Here is a 16022-nt window from a genome sequence, read left to right as displayed (position 1 = left end):
TAAAAAGGATTATATAGGCCTATACACAAAATACACTTCACTTAAATCATTGACAGATTAATAAAACGAAAGAAAAAAACTGCTGAGTTTCGGATAATTGTAACACGCTCCGAAAATCACGGAAAGGACACCGAGACGACAGAAAGCCGTTTTCTTTATTTTGCAAAAGCTTTACAGTTTAAATGATGTTTTGGTTCTATCTGTATGACAAACCAGTGTTGATATGACCATAAATTATGAGTAACAGTTGAGAAAACAATGCAGTGATCGCGTTGGTGCCTCACACGCACAGACAACATATTTATGCTAACTTAACATTGCAGCCTGTTCATTATCAAAATAAAATAGAGTTAAATAAACATAAAGTGACACTGCTCAATTGAAACAGCTGGTAGTACAGTGTGTGCCTCACTGCTGATATAGCCTATATGTGAAGGATCATGTTTTACATCCATAATGTGAGTGAAGAACAAGCCTATAGCTTAAATAATAAATAATATATTTTAGCATCCAGATACATCGCGGATATAGAAACATTTGGATTCATGCAGAATGAGAGAGGGAGGCTTCTGATTCACTTTTAAATTCATTCAATTAGGCTTGACATTTACATTTAACCTAAATACTTTAAAACCTTTAGAGGATTTGTTGTGGAGAGAAGGGAACTCAAACAGCCTAACTGTGCTTGTAATGTTTATGAACATTTTGCTTCATTTACCGGTATTTTAGCTTCTGAATGTAATAATAAAATGTGACGTACAGCCTACTAACTTAGCTTTTCCTCTCAAAACACTTATAGGAGTAGCTTTTTATATTCATGCTGCAAACATTTTTACATATCTTGAAAAAAATACTTTGATGTCTTTAAAGCGTTGACATTTTTTTCTTTTGTTTAATACATTTGGTTAAAATGTAGAAAAGATGATGCTGTATTGGCTATGACTAAGCGCAAGGTAGGCTACCAGATCGAGACTCTTTTCCTGTTTTTTTTTTATTTATTTATTTTTTTTTGAGTAAAGAAAACGCTGTACTTTATTATTATTATTACTATTATTATTATAGGCAAAGGAAAAGTTTTATATAAAAAACATTATTAACTCATGAACACATGAACAGAAATGTTCAAATACCGATTCTGCCCGGAGTGAACCGATTAATTTCTTTTTTTTATTTTTTTGTTTTTAAGCCCTGCTTTATGCAATTGACCAATATTTGTATCAGCCAATAGTTGTTTGTTAAAATTGGTATCAGCATCGGCCAAAAAAATCCTATCGTGAATCCCTGTGAAGGTTTTACAAGACAGTCTATAGTTTAAAAAAGAAAGAAAATTAAATCTGTATATGCACAGTCTTTATCTCTCCTTCCTTACACTGACAACAGGCATATGATCAAAGATAATATGTGTTTTAACTGTATCTGTCTCCTCGCCACTATCACCATTAGCATACATATATTCTGTACACTAAATTTACAAACGGAGACTAAACCTAAAGGAAGACGCAGTTCACACATACGGCTGAAGCGAAACCTGTTCTCTTGAGTTTGAGAGCAGCATGTTTGAATATGTGCTGGAGGACCTTTCTGCTCAGTGATGACGTCTCTGTGGGCGTAGCGGTCCTTATATAAGCCCCGGACCGTGCTGAAGATCAGCCGTCCTGACAGCCTACAACCTGCACAACACAAGCTTCTGAAGAGTGTGACGCTCAGCCTCCACAAATATCCATCAGAGAGCTCGCAACCATACTAATTAAAGAATGCAAATCAAAACACAAAAAGTGTGACTCTCCTTTTTATAATGATGTTCTAATGTCTGTCAAAGACTGGTGACTGCTTTATAAAACACAGTCTGAGAGAAAACCAGAGCTGTGATTTATAGCCCAATATGTGAGGTGATTTTCACATACCTAATGAACTCAGTCACACATCTCCGCTCTGATAAGATATGCACTGTAAGAGTTTACACCTTTAATCTCTCCTTCTATTAATACACAACAGCTTTAAATAGAGGCGAGGGGTGACAACAGCCGATCTCACAAACATATTTCACCCCTCAATCAAAGAAGAAACGAAGGAAGAAATTATCGACTGAATGGGAAAAACTGTCTGTTTTGTCTAAATTGTCTAAAAGTCTATTTAGGACCATTAGGGGTTTTGCATTGAGACATTACTAATTCTCATAACTCTAAGGCAACAAAAAATATATTATTATATATGTATTATTATTTGCACAGTAATATATTAAAACAAAAAAATTAGTAATGAATATAATGACAATAACCAATATTAGTTTTTTTTGTTGTTGTTGTTGTTTTTTTTACTTTTGAGCTGAAAGGTGAGCTAGACATATTTTTGTGAGATTCACAGGCTTTTCTTTATTTATATAATTCATTTTGATTTAACACCATTGTGTCAGGTTTTTCGATCAAACCTGATTGCATCATGTTAATCCGACTTGAAACGGTTACTTTTTGGCTCATTTTGAAAGAACACGTAGCTCCAAATATGTTTTACACTTCCCATCATGCTTTGCACAGGGCTGGATGTGGGGAGACACATGTTAAAATAAAGTGTTATTTTATGCCGTTTTTAGCAAGTTGAGAAAATAGGGAGACTTGTTAATGTCTAATATTGTATTATGATGGCTATTATTTGGCTGAACTTGCATAAACAGTGGTTCTACATGAAGGAAAGATTTTATCTCTACTCAAATACTTCATGCAAACTGAGTTAACTCAACTTAAAATTAGACATGTCCATATAACATGATTCGGTCATGTGGCACCACTGTCCATGATAAAACTCCTAGCATACCTAACCACCCTCATGAACGAATAATCCATGAATAACTCAAGAGATGTCTGACCTTATAGTTGGAGTCTGGCCTGACCTCAAGCCTTAGTATCAGGAACCTTACACAGACATTTAATATCAACCACCATTCACAAAAACATGCACATCTGCACTGTCAGCTTTGTAAAGGAACACCTGCACAAAACTGAATGTATATGTTGTTAATAAATGGCTCTGAGGTGTTTGCAATCTTTGGTTGTTTGAGTCAATGCAGCGATGCAGTCAGATATTCCACACTGGGAGAAGCTACTACACCTACTGAATAACAGCCCTTTTCATTTATTTATTTATTTATTTATTTATTTTTGGGATAAGTTGCCGTTTCCAGTTGTTACAAAGTTAAAAGCATTATGGTTTTAAGAGGCTGATGAGTATTTTTCAAAGCAGCTAAAAGCCCATGGCTGTGTGCGAAACACAGAAACGCTGCTGCTGTTCGTCTGATGAAAGCAAACACACATTCACGAGCGATGTTCACCATCAGCCCCTTCACTCTCAATAAACTGCAGTGTCTGATTACACACCAGCTTCTCACTGGATAGAAGCGTCTGCTAAAAGAAGAAACGCAAATCTACTTTTTAAACACTGGGCTCCATTGTAGTATGCAACCATTCATTCAACTGCCAATCACCTTTACACATGCCTTTTAGTGGCTGCATACATAGATGCAAACAGGACAGTCATGTTTTTCATTTGTTATAAATGCGTGTCTGTCTTGTGTCTGGTCTCTCACATCTCAGCCGCTGCAGTATCTGGCCAAAACCATGCGGCACTGGTTTGCTGTGGTGAAGATCCCCTCGTCAGTGCTGTTCCCTGTAAAGAGCTGCAGCGTTTACGAGCTCTGTGAATAGCAGAGTAATGAAGGCAGCATGTCTGTTCAGACAGCACTGGAGGCCACTACATTACAGCTGCATAACGAGCGCTGCATACTTTCCCTTAATTACTAAACTTCCCATGCTCACCTGTGTGTGTGTGTGTGTGTGTGTAGTCATAATGTTTTCCAGCAGAGCTGCACTCAGATGACGTCTTCTATAAAACATGATCACTTATACTCAGCTCCATGTATTTATAAAGAACATAAGGAAAACACTCCTGCTCATCTGTAATCAGAGGTTCATGTACTATGTTGAGTCCCGGTCGAGATGGATAGTCTGTGTGCAGTATTTTGCAGATATGATGGTGTCAGTGTTTCATGGGAAACACAGATTTGTTGCTTTGAAGCAGCAGATTGGACAAGTAAAGGCAAAGATCAGGCAGCACTTATCAGATTACACTGCTGATACCGTCTCAGAATTATGACAAACTAAACGAGAGCTGCTTCAGGCTGGAATACACTACACGACTGATTCGCAGTCTGGACTACACAATAGTGCCCAAAGTCAGAGGCGGCCTGCAGAGTCTGGCCAGTCACAGCTGAGAGATTTCACTCTTAAAAACACTAACTTGATGAGATCCATACTTGGCTTTAAATAAAAATAATATTGATTACATTGTTAATGTAAAAATATAAAACAGATTTTGTTTTCTTTTTCTGCTAGTGTAAGTAATGTTTATCTAAGAAAATGTGACTGGGACATGAATTAATAGACAATATCAAAATACAGCTACTTGATCAGTGAGCACTTCTCAGTCAACACCTAATCTCTCTTTGGCATGAGTTTGACATGGAGCGTAATAAAAACATATTCCACACACAAACCTGTTTCCCACTGAGCTGGTAGAACGACAGCCTCTGTCCCCAATCAGCCACTGCCAAGATATCATTGTGTTCATCCCTGAAACACACACACACACACGCAGTGCGACACGTGGCCGTTCAAGAACACCGAGGAACATCTGTCCTGTCCTGTGTGCTTTATCTGAGATCATCTGCTGTTCAGACTCCATCATCATCCATCACCTACACCACCCACTGACTGAGGAGAAGCTGCGTTTCAAAGACACACTGATAAATACATGCATACGTGCATATAAACCACTGCTTGTCTGTGAAAGTGCTAATTATTTCATACGAACTGCCAGCTTTACACATTACTGCACCTGTAATTCAGCTTTTTTTATCAAATGACAGTAGGTGACAGCTCTAGACTGGTAATGGGAGACAAAAAAACATATAAATATATATATAAACTTGTTATTGTTTAAATGTGATGTGACGGTGAGATGACTGCTGTTCCTGCACACCTCTGATTACACCGGTAAAACACTGGGTTTGTAGGGTGAAGTTTGGGGAAAAGGAGAATTCCCACTTCCAGAACTACGGCGTGAAGACTGTTTACAGGCTCAGTGTGCTGTTCTCATGTCGGAGCTAGTCTCTGACATCAGGGATGTGACTCAGATCAGATCCAACCATAATTAAATCATTCATCATGTTCAGGAACTCAGAGGCTCTCCAGGACCAGCACTGAGGAGTTCATCGCTAGACTGGGTTGAACACTTTCTCAGGAGTCTGTCAACAGTGACAGCAAACAGCACAGATCAGAGACGGTGGAGTGTGTGGCTGTAGATGAACTGAATGACTAGAGCAACAGAGCCCCCTGCTGTCTGGTGTGCAAACTGAGCACTCCTCCCTCAGGGGTCTCCCCAGAAAGATCAGGCACAAACACAGAACACAAGGTATATGATCTGTGTAACACTAGCACACTGAAGCCACAGTCAGTAAAATCTGAATGAGACCGAATCAGAACACAAACCATCAAAGCAACCGTCACTGATTTTTGTCAAAAACTACATCAAAATGAGAAATATTGCCTTCCTTGCCAACTAGCTAAAATAAAAAAAGTTTTTTTTTTTCGATATACATTTCTTATTTTCATTTAGTTTATGACAAAAACACAGCAAAACAATTAAAACATTATCCAAAAATTAAAATGAAAACAGAAATGTACACAAATAAAAACTATTAACAAAAGCTAGAAGAGCATCTGACGCTAAAATAACACTCCTGCTGCAATTAGTTATAGCAACTTAATAAATAAACTAAATATACAACTTAAACTGAAGTTAACTGAGCCTATGCATGAACACTTACTTGGATGGGTTCCACGCAATGGACCGGATGGGCGATGAGGAGCCGCCTGGACCCTCGATCTTCACCTCCTCTTCACTCTTGTTTCTGACGCTCACACCTCCATTCATCCCAGAGCCAAGTACTGGCCTTCATTAGTCCACCTGAGATCACCAGCAGACAGCGTCACACATCACACAGCTACTCATTACAGTACCCTGTGATAAACCTCCTCAACTCACCCACAGCATGTGATCTTACTGCTGACTTCATGTTTGGAGACAGACTTCTGCTCCAGAGACCACAGACCTGCAACCCAAAGCTAACACGTCAGAGAAAAGTGAACACTGCAGAAGCGTTTGTTAAACCTCTTATTAGACAAATAGCGTTCAGCAGTCGAATCAAAGCTGAATTTGACATTAGGTCAGAAATTTGCTTCCTCTGGACATTAACATAAATGATTCTGAACTCACTCAAACGCATATGGTTTCAGTGATCCGATCCAATATTCAGCTGGTGGATAGAGTTATGAGAGTTCAGAATCATTTAATCATTTACACATGATGCTGTAATAGCAGAACAGCAGTGAGTGGATCACAGAAAACACATGTTAATGTCCAGAGGAAGCAGATCTAAACCAGGAGTGACAGACAAAGAGTGACTGCAGAGAGCAGGCGTACAGGACAGTCAGGCCACAAATCTGACCACAAGACGGGTCACAGTCACATTAAATCAACGTTCAGTCTTACTCATTTTGTAGAGCAGCAAAGGACTTTATTCCTTCATATTATAGTGATATTTTCATTGTTACTCAAAAAATAGGATAAAGGTTTTAACTCATTCAAAATGCTTCTACTTAATGTTACACTGTCAGATAAGCAAAATAAATCTCTCCTATCTCTTGTTCCGTCTACCAAAACTTTACTTTTAGGCGAAACCCACGCTCCCTTCGACCCTAACTCTATAGGTTTTAGCCCTGCACAGAATCTCTTCATTTGCAATATGGTCGTGGTATGTGACACAGAGAATAGGCCTGAAGCTGAATCACCGCTGGTGGAATACGTACAACTCGGCCATTGCGCACTGTATTTTTGCAGGTCTCACAGGCATAGGCCTAGATTGCCAGTGCTTACGTGCTTAAATCAAAACAACCGTCAGACCTCATTATCTATCATTAATTGCTTGGCAGCAGAGAGAAAATGGCGCAAATCAAAAGATCCGTCAGACCTGAGTATGTATCAGTCTTTGCTTTCATCTTTCTCTGCTGAAGTCCACACTGCCAAATCTTCATACTTCCAAGATCAACAGCGCTCCAGACACATGTAACCACTTCAAAACATTAAATTCTCTCCTCTGTCCCCGTCAACCATCTCCCACCACTTCGATAACAGTGGATGATTTTGCCTCATTCTTCACAGACAAAACCAGAACAATCAGTAGTCAATTCTCAGCCCCACACACACAGGACCTCAAACCAACCACACCTACCGCTAAAACTCCCATCTTCTCCTTCTGTCCCTTCACTGAGGCACAAGTATCGAAACTTCTCCTCTCCAGCCACTCTACAACATGCCCTCTAGACCCAATCCCCTCACACCTCCTCCAAGCAATCTCTCCTACACTCTTACCAGCACTCACACACATCATCAACACATCTCTCCTCACAGGCACCTTTCCCACTGCATTCCAGCAGGCTCGGTAACCCCACTGCTCAAGAAACCTACATTAAACACCCACACACATCTAAAGAACTACCACTCTCCTTCCATTCATAGCAAAAACCCTCGAAAGAGTTGTTTTCAACCAGTTATCATTGTTTCTCTCACAAAACAACAAACTGGACTCTAACCAGTCAGGTTTCAGGAGTGACCATTCAGCTGAGACTGTGCTACTCTCAGTCACAGAAGCCCTGCGCATTGCAGAAGCTGATTCTGAATCATCAGTTCTTATTCTGCTGGATCTATCTGCTGCTTTTGACACTGTCAATCATCAGATCCTCCTGTCTGCTCTCATCACTGGGCATCACAGGGATTCCCCTTCGCTGGTTTGAATCCTATCTCACTGGTAGGTCTTTCAGGATGGCATTGGGAGGGAACTCTTCCAAAGCACATAAACTGGTCACTGGGGTTCCTCAGGGATACGTTCTTGGACCCATACTCATAACCATATAAGTGAAAGTGAAAGTGACGTGACATTCAGCCAAGTATGGTGACCCATACTCAGAATTATGCTCTGCATTTAACCCATCCGAAGTGCACACACACAGAGCAGTGAACACACACACACACTGTGAACACACACCCGGAGCAGTGGGCAGCCATATGCTGCGGCGCCCGGGGAGCAGTTGGGGGTTCAGTGCCTTGCTCAAGGGCACCTAAGTCATGGTATTGAGGGTGGAGAGAGCGCTGTACATTCACTCCCCCACCCACAATTCCTGCCGGCCCGAGACTCGAACTCACAACACAACGAACAAGGTGAATGTCCAGTGGAAGTTGGTTCCAGAGACGGGGGGCCGCAAGGTCCCATCATACAGGCACATGGTTTCTCCTACCATTGCTATGCTGATGACACACAGCTCTATCTTTCATTTCAACCAGATGATCCAACTGTAGTTGCACGGATCTCAGGCTGCCTGGTGGACATCTCGGCATGGATGAAAGAACCTCACCTACAGCTCAACCTGGCAAAGATTGAGCTCCTTGTCTTCCCTGCCACTCCAACTCCAATGACTGGTCTTCAACAAGCCCAAAAGAGCCCATGTTACACCTCTCTTTATCTCCTTGCAATGGCTACCTGTTGCGGCTCGCATCAAGTTCAAGACATTGATGCTTGCATACAGAACAGTCGCAGGCTCAGCACCCGCCTACTTCCACTCACTACTACGAATCTACATCCCCTCCAGAAGTCTGAGATCCGCTAGTGAGCGATGCCTCGTGGTACCATCACAGAGAGGCTCAAAATCACTTTCCAGAACATTTTCGTTCACCGTTCCTGGCTGGTGGAATGATTCCCTGACACTTTTCAAGCGACAGCTGAAAACTCATCTGACTTCATCCTAAAAAAAAAAAAGAAGAAAAACTTTTGCTTCTCTTTACTTAATCCCCAGTCTAGCTTGTACTTTTTTGAACAATGCCTGAAACTTGGTATTACGAGCACTTCCTGTGTCTATTTGCCTCTTTAAGATGAATCGCTTGATGTATTCCCCAAATTGTAAGTCAGTTTGGATAAAAGCGTCTGCTAAATTAATAAATGTAAATGTATAGACCGCCAGGGCCGTATGCAGATTCCTTAAAGAATTTGCAGACATCTTCTCAGACCTATTTGTTAATGTTGATAAAATGCTAATTGACCGTTCACAAAGACCCGTCCTCCTTAGTTACTGTTGTCATCCCCGACAAACAATGCCTCCCTCACACTACACACATGTTCTCACGCAGTGAAAAACACATCGCAAACAAAATAACAAAACCACAAAACACACAAAAAAAAGACAGAGCAGGTTACTTCTGGTATGAAATGAGGTCTCAGGACTCTCAGCTTTTAAATTGTGTCACTTTTAAAGAAATTCAAACAATAAATACAGTTTTGTGGCTCTTTAATGTGTCGTGATAGATCACTGTATTGCCTCAGTTCAAACACGTGAACCAATTGTCTTTTCATATTAACTTAATGCATGAAATGAACATGAATAAAAATCAAATAGTATTTTATGTCAACCGCGGAACACACTATTTTTCAAGTTTAAGTCCACCAAAGTTAATCTACTCTCCTGTCTGATTTGTGGTTAAGGTTAGAAGGGATACAGCTGCGGCTACTGGGCATTTACATATTTTCTGAGCAGACAATATAACGTGAAACCTATGAAAGTGGTTTAAAAAAGCACATGGCGCCATAGTTTCATCACTTTAGAGTGTCGCAGTGACAGTCTTTTTGCAGTAACTTGCCTGTCATGAAGTCACCCTGTAGGCAAAACTTTTATCCTTTAAAATTCATCTTTGGTCATCAAAATGACATATTTAAATGTTTTTTCTTGTGAAAATAATTTTGTCATGCCTTAAAATAGCTTGAATGTAACTACACCCTTGCTTCATTTACTATACACGGATCTATAAATATGCAAATGAGCCCCACCTCCACTCAGTCACACAGCAGCCAGCCATGAGCCAGCACCTTCTCACTAGACCCTCTGCTCTGCAGCACATTTAATGATATGCTAAGGATAGGATCCCTTGACGCGATTGGTTATTGAATTTTGTGATTTTTTTTTTTTTTTTTTGTGAATTTGGTTTCAAACCGTGTTTCTGTGACTGCCTTTGGGAAACTACAGTTTTAAGGAGAAAATACTCAGCAATGGTGTTGATAAATGGATTGACACATGGTTTGTCTAAAAGCATATTAAAAACACCACACAGACAAATAAACAACATAAAAAAAACTTGATTTTTACCACAGGAGGACTTTAATTCAGGGTTCCCACACTTTGGTTAACTTCAAATTCAAGGAATTTTCAAGGACTTTCCAGGTCCAATACCCTCAAATTCAAGGATTTAATGTGGGGACACATTTCAAGTGAGAGCAAGGTTACATTGTGTTACCTTGTAAGATTCATTGTTACAGTTTTCATGCGTCAAACACAACTATGCAAAAAAGCATATTCTTGGGCCATATGACATAGATCTGATATTCTATTTGACGTATTTCTGTTTTGCATAAAACTGAAGAATATTCAGTACATCCTATACTGTATTCTAAAATGATCTGATATTAACTTTTGCATGGATTTTATTGAAACAGGGTGTCTGCAGCTATCATCAAATCTAATTTAATGCTTTTTAATGCCTTTTTAATGCCATTTAAAAAAAAAAAAATTAATGCCATACACGACCCATATATATATCAAAGTTTTTTGTTTTTGATACAAGTATCTTCTGCCCACTAAGGCTGCAATAAAAGTAATACTGAGAAATATTATTTAAATTTACAAAAAATATTTTCTATGTGAATATAAAAAAAAGCACTTTAGTTTTTTTATTGTATTTTTGAATGGTAATATAATATGGTTTCCATTTACATTTATGCATTTAGCAGATGCTTTTATCCAAAGTGACTTACAGTGCATTCAGGCTAACATTCTTTTTTACCTAACATGTGTTCCCTGAGAATCAAACCCACAACCTTTTTGCATTGCTAACGCAATGCTCTACTACTGAGCCACAAAAAAAGAACAAAAACAAAGGATTAAGCACAACTGTGTTCAACATTGATAATAATCAGAAATGTTTCTTGAGCAGCAAATCATCATATTAGAATGATTTCTGAAGATCATGTGACACTGAAGACTGGAGTAATGATGCTGAAAATACAGCTGCACTTCACAGCAATAAAATTTTAAAATGTATAAATTGAAATAATATTCTACAATATTACTGTTTTTATTGTATTTTTGATTAAAAAAATGTAGCCTTAGTAAGCATAAGAGACTTTCAAAAACATTAAAAAATCTTAATGATCCCAAACTTTGACCAGTTATAGGCCTGTTTTAAATTAACCATTCAATTTCACAGTAATTGAATGATGATCATCTTGGATATGTGAGAAAATCGTCATAATTTAAATCACTTCTATATCAGCTCTTACTTACTGAAATCAGCATATTTGTGATATTAAATTGATTTCCTTGGTGTTTTTTTAACTACAGAAAGGGCAATTCTTTAAATTTTTTTTCCTAATCTAATAAAAATTTTGCATTATCTTTCATATCAAATTCTTACATTTCATTAAGGAATTTACATTTACACAGGAAAATTACAACTGCATGAATAATGAGCTTAGTGGTTTAAATAATTTTTAATATACAAATATGAAAAGTTGGAAAAAAATGCAGTGATACTTTAAAATAAGAGAGTAGACTGCCTGTAGGTGGTGTCAAGTGACTGTGTTAATTAGTGAACATTTAAGTCATTAGTTCAAGCGATTCATTCAGATGACTGATTCATTTAACAATCAAGCAAATGCTATCTTTACGAATGGATCGCTGAATCATTGACTCAAATTATCCATTCAAAAGCGCTGATTCATTCAGTAACAAAACTGCTGTGTGCTGCTCAGAGATTAGTGAATGATTATCACTTGTTTGTTGAATGAATAAAATCAATGTCAAATCTGCAGTCGTGCTGATATTCGGGAATCAGCATTCTCTTGGCTTCAACGTGCGACCTTGTTACTGTCAATACATTATTCCTTATCAATCGTCATTTACGCTGAATGTAATAAAATCAGAATCATTCTCGCCTAAATTGCTTAATTGCACTACACAATTTCTTTCTGACTTTACAAAAATAACATTCTCTGCTCTTAGTTTTACTCCAGTCTGCCGCTGTCCAAACTTGCCTCATGAGTTTGCATCTTAACAAGCAAAGCAATTCAACATTAATTTCATGGTGTGTCTGTGAAACGTTGAGGTACCATTGTAGCAGTTTCGTCCGTACATGAACGTCATGGAAACGTACAAGACAAAGTACCTCATGCAGGAAACACTTAACGTAATGCGTTAATGCACGTAACTAACGTAAATCAAGCAAGCTAGTATGCATAGGCCACGAAGTGTTGCCGAAATAACACATTAGCGAATCGGAGGGAATAATATGGAATTTTCTCCAGAAAACTTCTTGCACAAAATAAATTCAAGCAATTTCAAGGACCTGTATCTATGTATGTTTATTTTCAAAAACATTTAGTTATATTGAAAATATTTCAATTCAGTTAAAATCTTTTTTACACCTTTTTAACATTGATTTCAATGTAGACCGGCCGTAGCTGTCGGGCAAGATGGTGGATAGCAGCGGCGGCACGTGTTCTTATTGGTCAGATTGCCTGTCAATCAAGCTCTTTGCGAACGGTCAACTGAGACTTTAACATTCACATTGATAATACAAATGATGTGTTAGGACTTGCATTTACAGACTTAATAAACTCTTTTGGGGTCAAGCAAAACATCACTGGGCCCACTCATTGTTTTTATCATACGCTAGATTTAATTATATCACATGGAATTGAACTTACTGATATAGATATTGTACCTCAAAGTGATGATGTTACTGACCATTTCCTTGTATCGTGCATTCGGAGTATTACTGATATTAACTATATAGCTCCGTGTTATCATCCATGTAGAACTATTGTTCCAGCCACCAAAGACAGATTCACAAATAACCTGCCTGATTTATCTCAACTGCTCTGTGTACCCATAAATACACATGAACTAGACTAAATGGCTAGCAACATGGACACTATCTTCTCTAATACATTAGAAGCTGTTACCCCCATCAAATTGAAAAAGGTTAGAGAAAAACGTACTGTGCCATGGTACAACAGTAATACCCACGCTCTCAAGAAAGAAACTCGTAGTCTTGCGCGCAAATGAGAGAAAAACTTATTTAGCACAGTGGCAGAATTGTGTGGAAAAACAGTATGTCCAGCTATAGACAGGCTCTAAAAACTGCCAGGGCCGAGCATATCCACAAACTCATAGAAAACAACCAAAACAATCCAAGGATTTTATTTAGCACAGTGGCTAGATTAACAAATAACCAGACGCCACCCAATTTAAACTGTTTTTAAACGAGACTACAGTTTAGTTGTAATGACTTTATGAATTTCTTCACTAATAAAATAGATAGATAGATGTAAAATAAACTAAATAGATGTCAGAAATACAATAACTAATGTCGATTCTAACTAGTCTTCTACCACGCTACAACCCATCACGCTCCCTAAGGTCACAAAACGCTGGACTTTTGATAGTACCTAGGATAGCAAAGTCCACTAAAGGAGGTAGAGCTTTTTCACATTTGGCACCCAAACTCTGGAATAGCCTCCCTGATAATGTTCGGGGCTCAGACACACTCTCTCTGTTTAAATCTAGATTAAAAACACACCTCTTTAGCCAAGCATTCACATAATGTATCTCGTAACTTTGTACTTCAGCTATATCTGATCAAATGCACATTTTCATTCTTTGCTTGGTTGGAACAGCAGCTACGCTAATTTAGTCTCTATCTGCTTCTCTGTTTCTGTCAAGGGATGGACATCCCAAGGTAACTAGGAATTACACAATCTTCAGTCTGGATCCAGCCCTTACAAAGATCTGAGATGACCGAACACCTGAGAAGAGATGATGCAGAACCCTCAAACAACATACAAAACTACCAAAGTTTGCTCGCAACATATAATCATTAATAGTGTTCACTGTCTGTCTGATTACGTCATTAACTAACTGTACACTATCATTTCTGCCATATGGACATCACCTCGACATAGTCACCACTGATAAGCTATTAGTAAATATAATGTAGAAACTTAAATTTTTAGTGAAGCTGCTTTGCAACAACTGTATTGTGAAAAGTGCTATTCAAATAAAAGTGAATTGAATTTATTAAGCACCTGTCTATCTCTCGTTTCAGTTAAATTAAATTAAATTAAATTTATGCATTTAGCAGACGCTTTTATCCAAAGCGACTTACAGTGCATTCAGGCTATCAATTTTTACCTATCATGTGTTCCCGGGGAATCGAACCCCCAACCTTGTGCTTCGTAACGCAATGCTCTACCACTTGAGCTACAGGAGCAGTTGTCATTGATGTGTCACAGTAGTGAATGGGTTTGTGAATGCGCACACACACACACACTCACCGAAGTCTCCTAAGGGGCAAGAGGCCAGCTGGTGTGTGACGGGGTTGTAAGCCACACACTGAACTGAATCATTGTGACTAAGAGACAAAACACACACAAACGCAGCTATCAGTGAAGTCTGTTCTGAAGGACGGCAGTATGGTATGATGGGACCTGTGACTAAATGAAACACTAAGATAATAAACATCATTATAATTACATGATTACTATAAGCACAGAAGCTCACGTGTATTTGAGGATGCCCTCCAGTTTGGAGGTCCAGATGATGATGCTTTAATCTGCTGAACCGGATGCGAAGCGTTTCCCTGCAGGACAGAGAGGAGGAAAGTCACACAGATGCACACGATGCACTCACAGTTAATCAGATACAGGATGATATCATCACCATCTTTAGCGTAAGCCACACAATACACCGTGTCTTTGTGTCTCTTCAGCAGCTGAATCAGCGTGGCGTCAGCTGTGTCGTACACCCACACACACACACACACACACACACACACACACACACACACACACACACATCATGATCTGATCAAAATTACCTGAATTCACTTAATACTTGTAATACGTATATATACACAGTCAGGTCCATATATATTTGAACTTTTTGCTATCTTAGTTGTTGACCAAAACATTTTCAAGCTACAGTTATATAATATGGGCTAAAAGTGCCTTAATTTGAGAGTATTCTCATCACAACTGGAGGAAAGGTTAAGGAATTACAGCTCTTTAATATGCACCTCTCCCCTTTTTCAAGGGACCACAAATAATTGGACAGTTGACTCAAAAGCTGTTTCATGGACAGATGTGGACTATTCCTTCATTATTTCTACATCAGTTAAGCAGTTAAAAGGTCTGGAGTTGATTCTAAGTGTGTCTTGTGTGCCTAAAACTTTTATTTTATTTCAAGTAACCATTTGTATAGTTTTAGGTTTAGTTAACTATAACCCAGACGTGAACGTGTTTCTATGACTTAATATATGGACTGTAATATATATTTTAATGGTTAAAATATGTTTAAATTCTTAAAATATATTTTTAAAAATGTACAAAATATTTGAAAATATATTTTGGGTAGTCCCACAGAAGAATCAAAGGTGCAGTAGTCTGAGCATGTTTCAGTACCGCAGCGCTGAGTAAAGCAGAGCTGACTCTCAGATGCTACAGTTATTGGAGAGGCCTATATTATATATATAGTGATATATAAGTAAATATATTGTCACATATTTTTCAATATATGAAAGCAGCAATTCCTTATGTATTATTCAAAATATTGTAATATATTTACACAATATATTATTCTGTATAATTACTAATATACCATTATATCATTTAATATATCCCTTATGAAAATTAACAATGTTTTTACAACAAATAAAAAAAATATATATATATATATATATATTCTATAGTTAAACAATGGTAACCACAGATTAACCATGGTATTTGTAGTAAAACTGTGGTTATACAATTGGGA

General features: G+C 38.2%; 1 pseudogene; it reads right to left on the bottom strand.

Annotated features, from left to right (window-relative positions):
- The window catches only part of LOC109109649, a 46108-nt pseudogene extending 31090 nt beyond the window's left edge, over window positions 1–15018 (bottom strand).
- Between the last annotated feature and the right edge of the window lie 1004 nt (window positions 15019–16022).

The sequence above is a fragment of the Cyprinus carpio genome, chromosome B8, assembly GCF_018340385.1.
Source record: "Cyprinus carpio isolate SPL01 chromosome B8, ASM1834038v1, whole genome shotgun sequence".
Taxonomy (NCBI): Eukaryota; Metazoa; Chordata; class Actinopteri; order Cypriniformes; family Cyprinidae; genus Cyprinus; species Cyprinus carpio.
The sequence above is the reverse complement of the archived record's forward strand: the minus strand, read 5'-3'. Positions and strand labels throughout refer to the sequence as shown.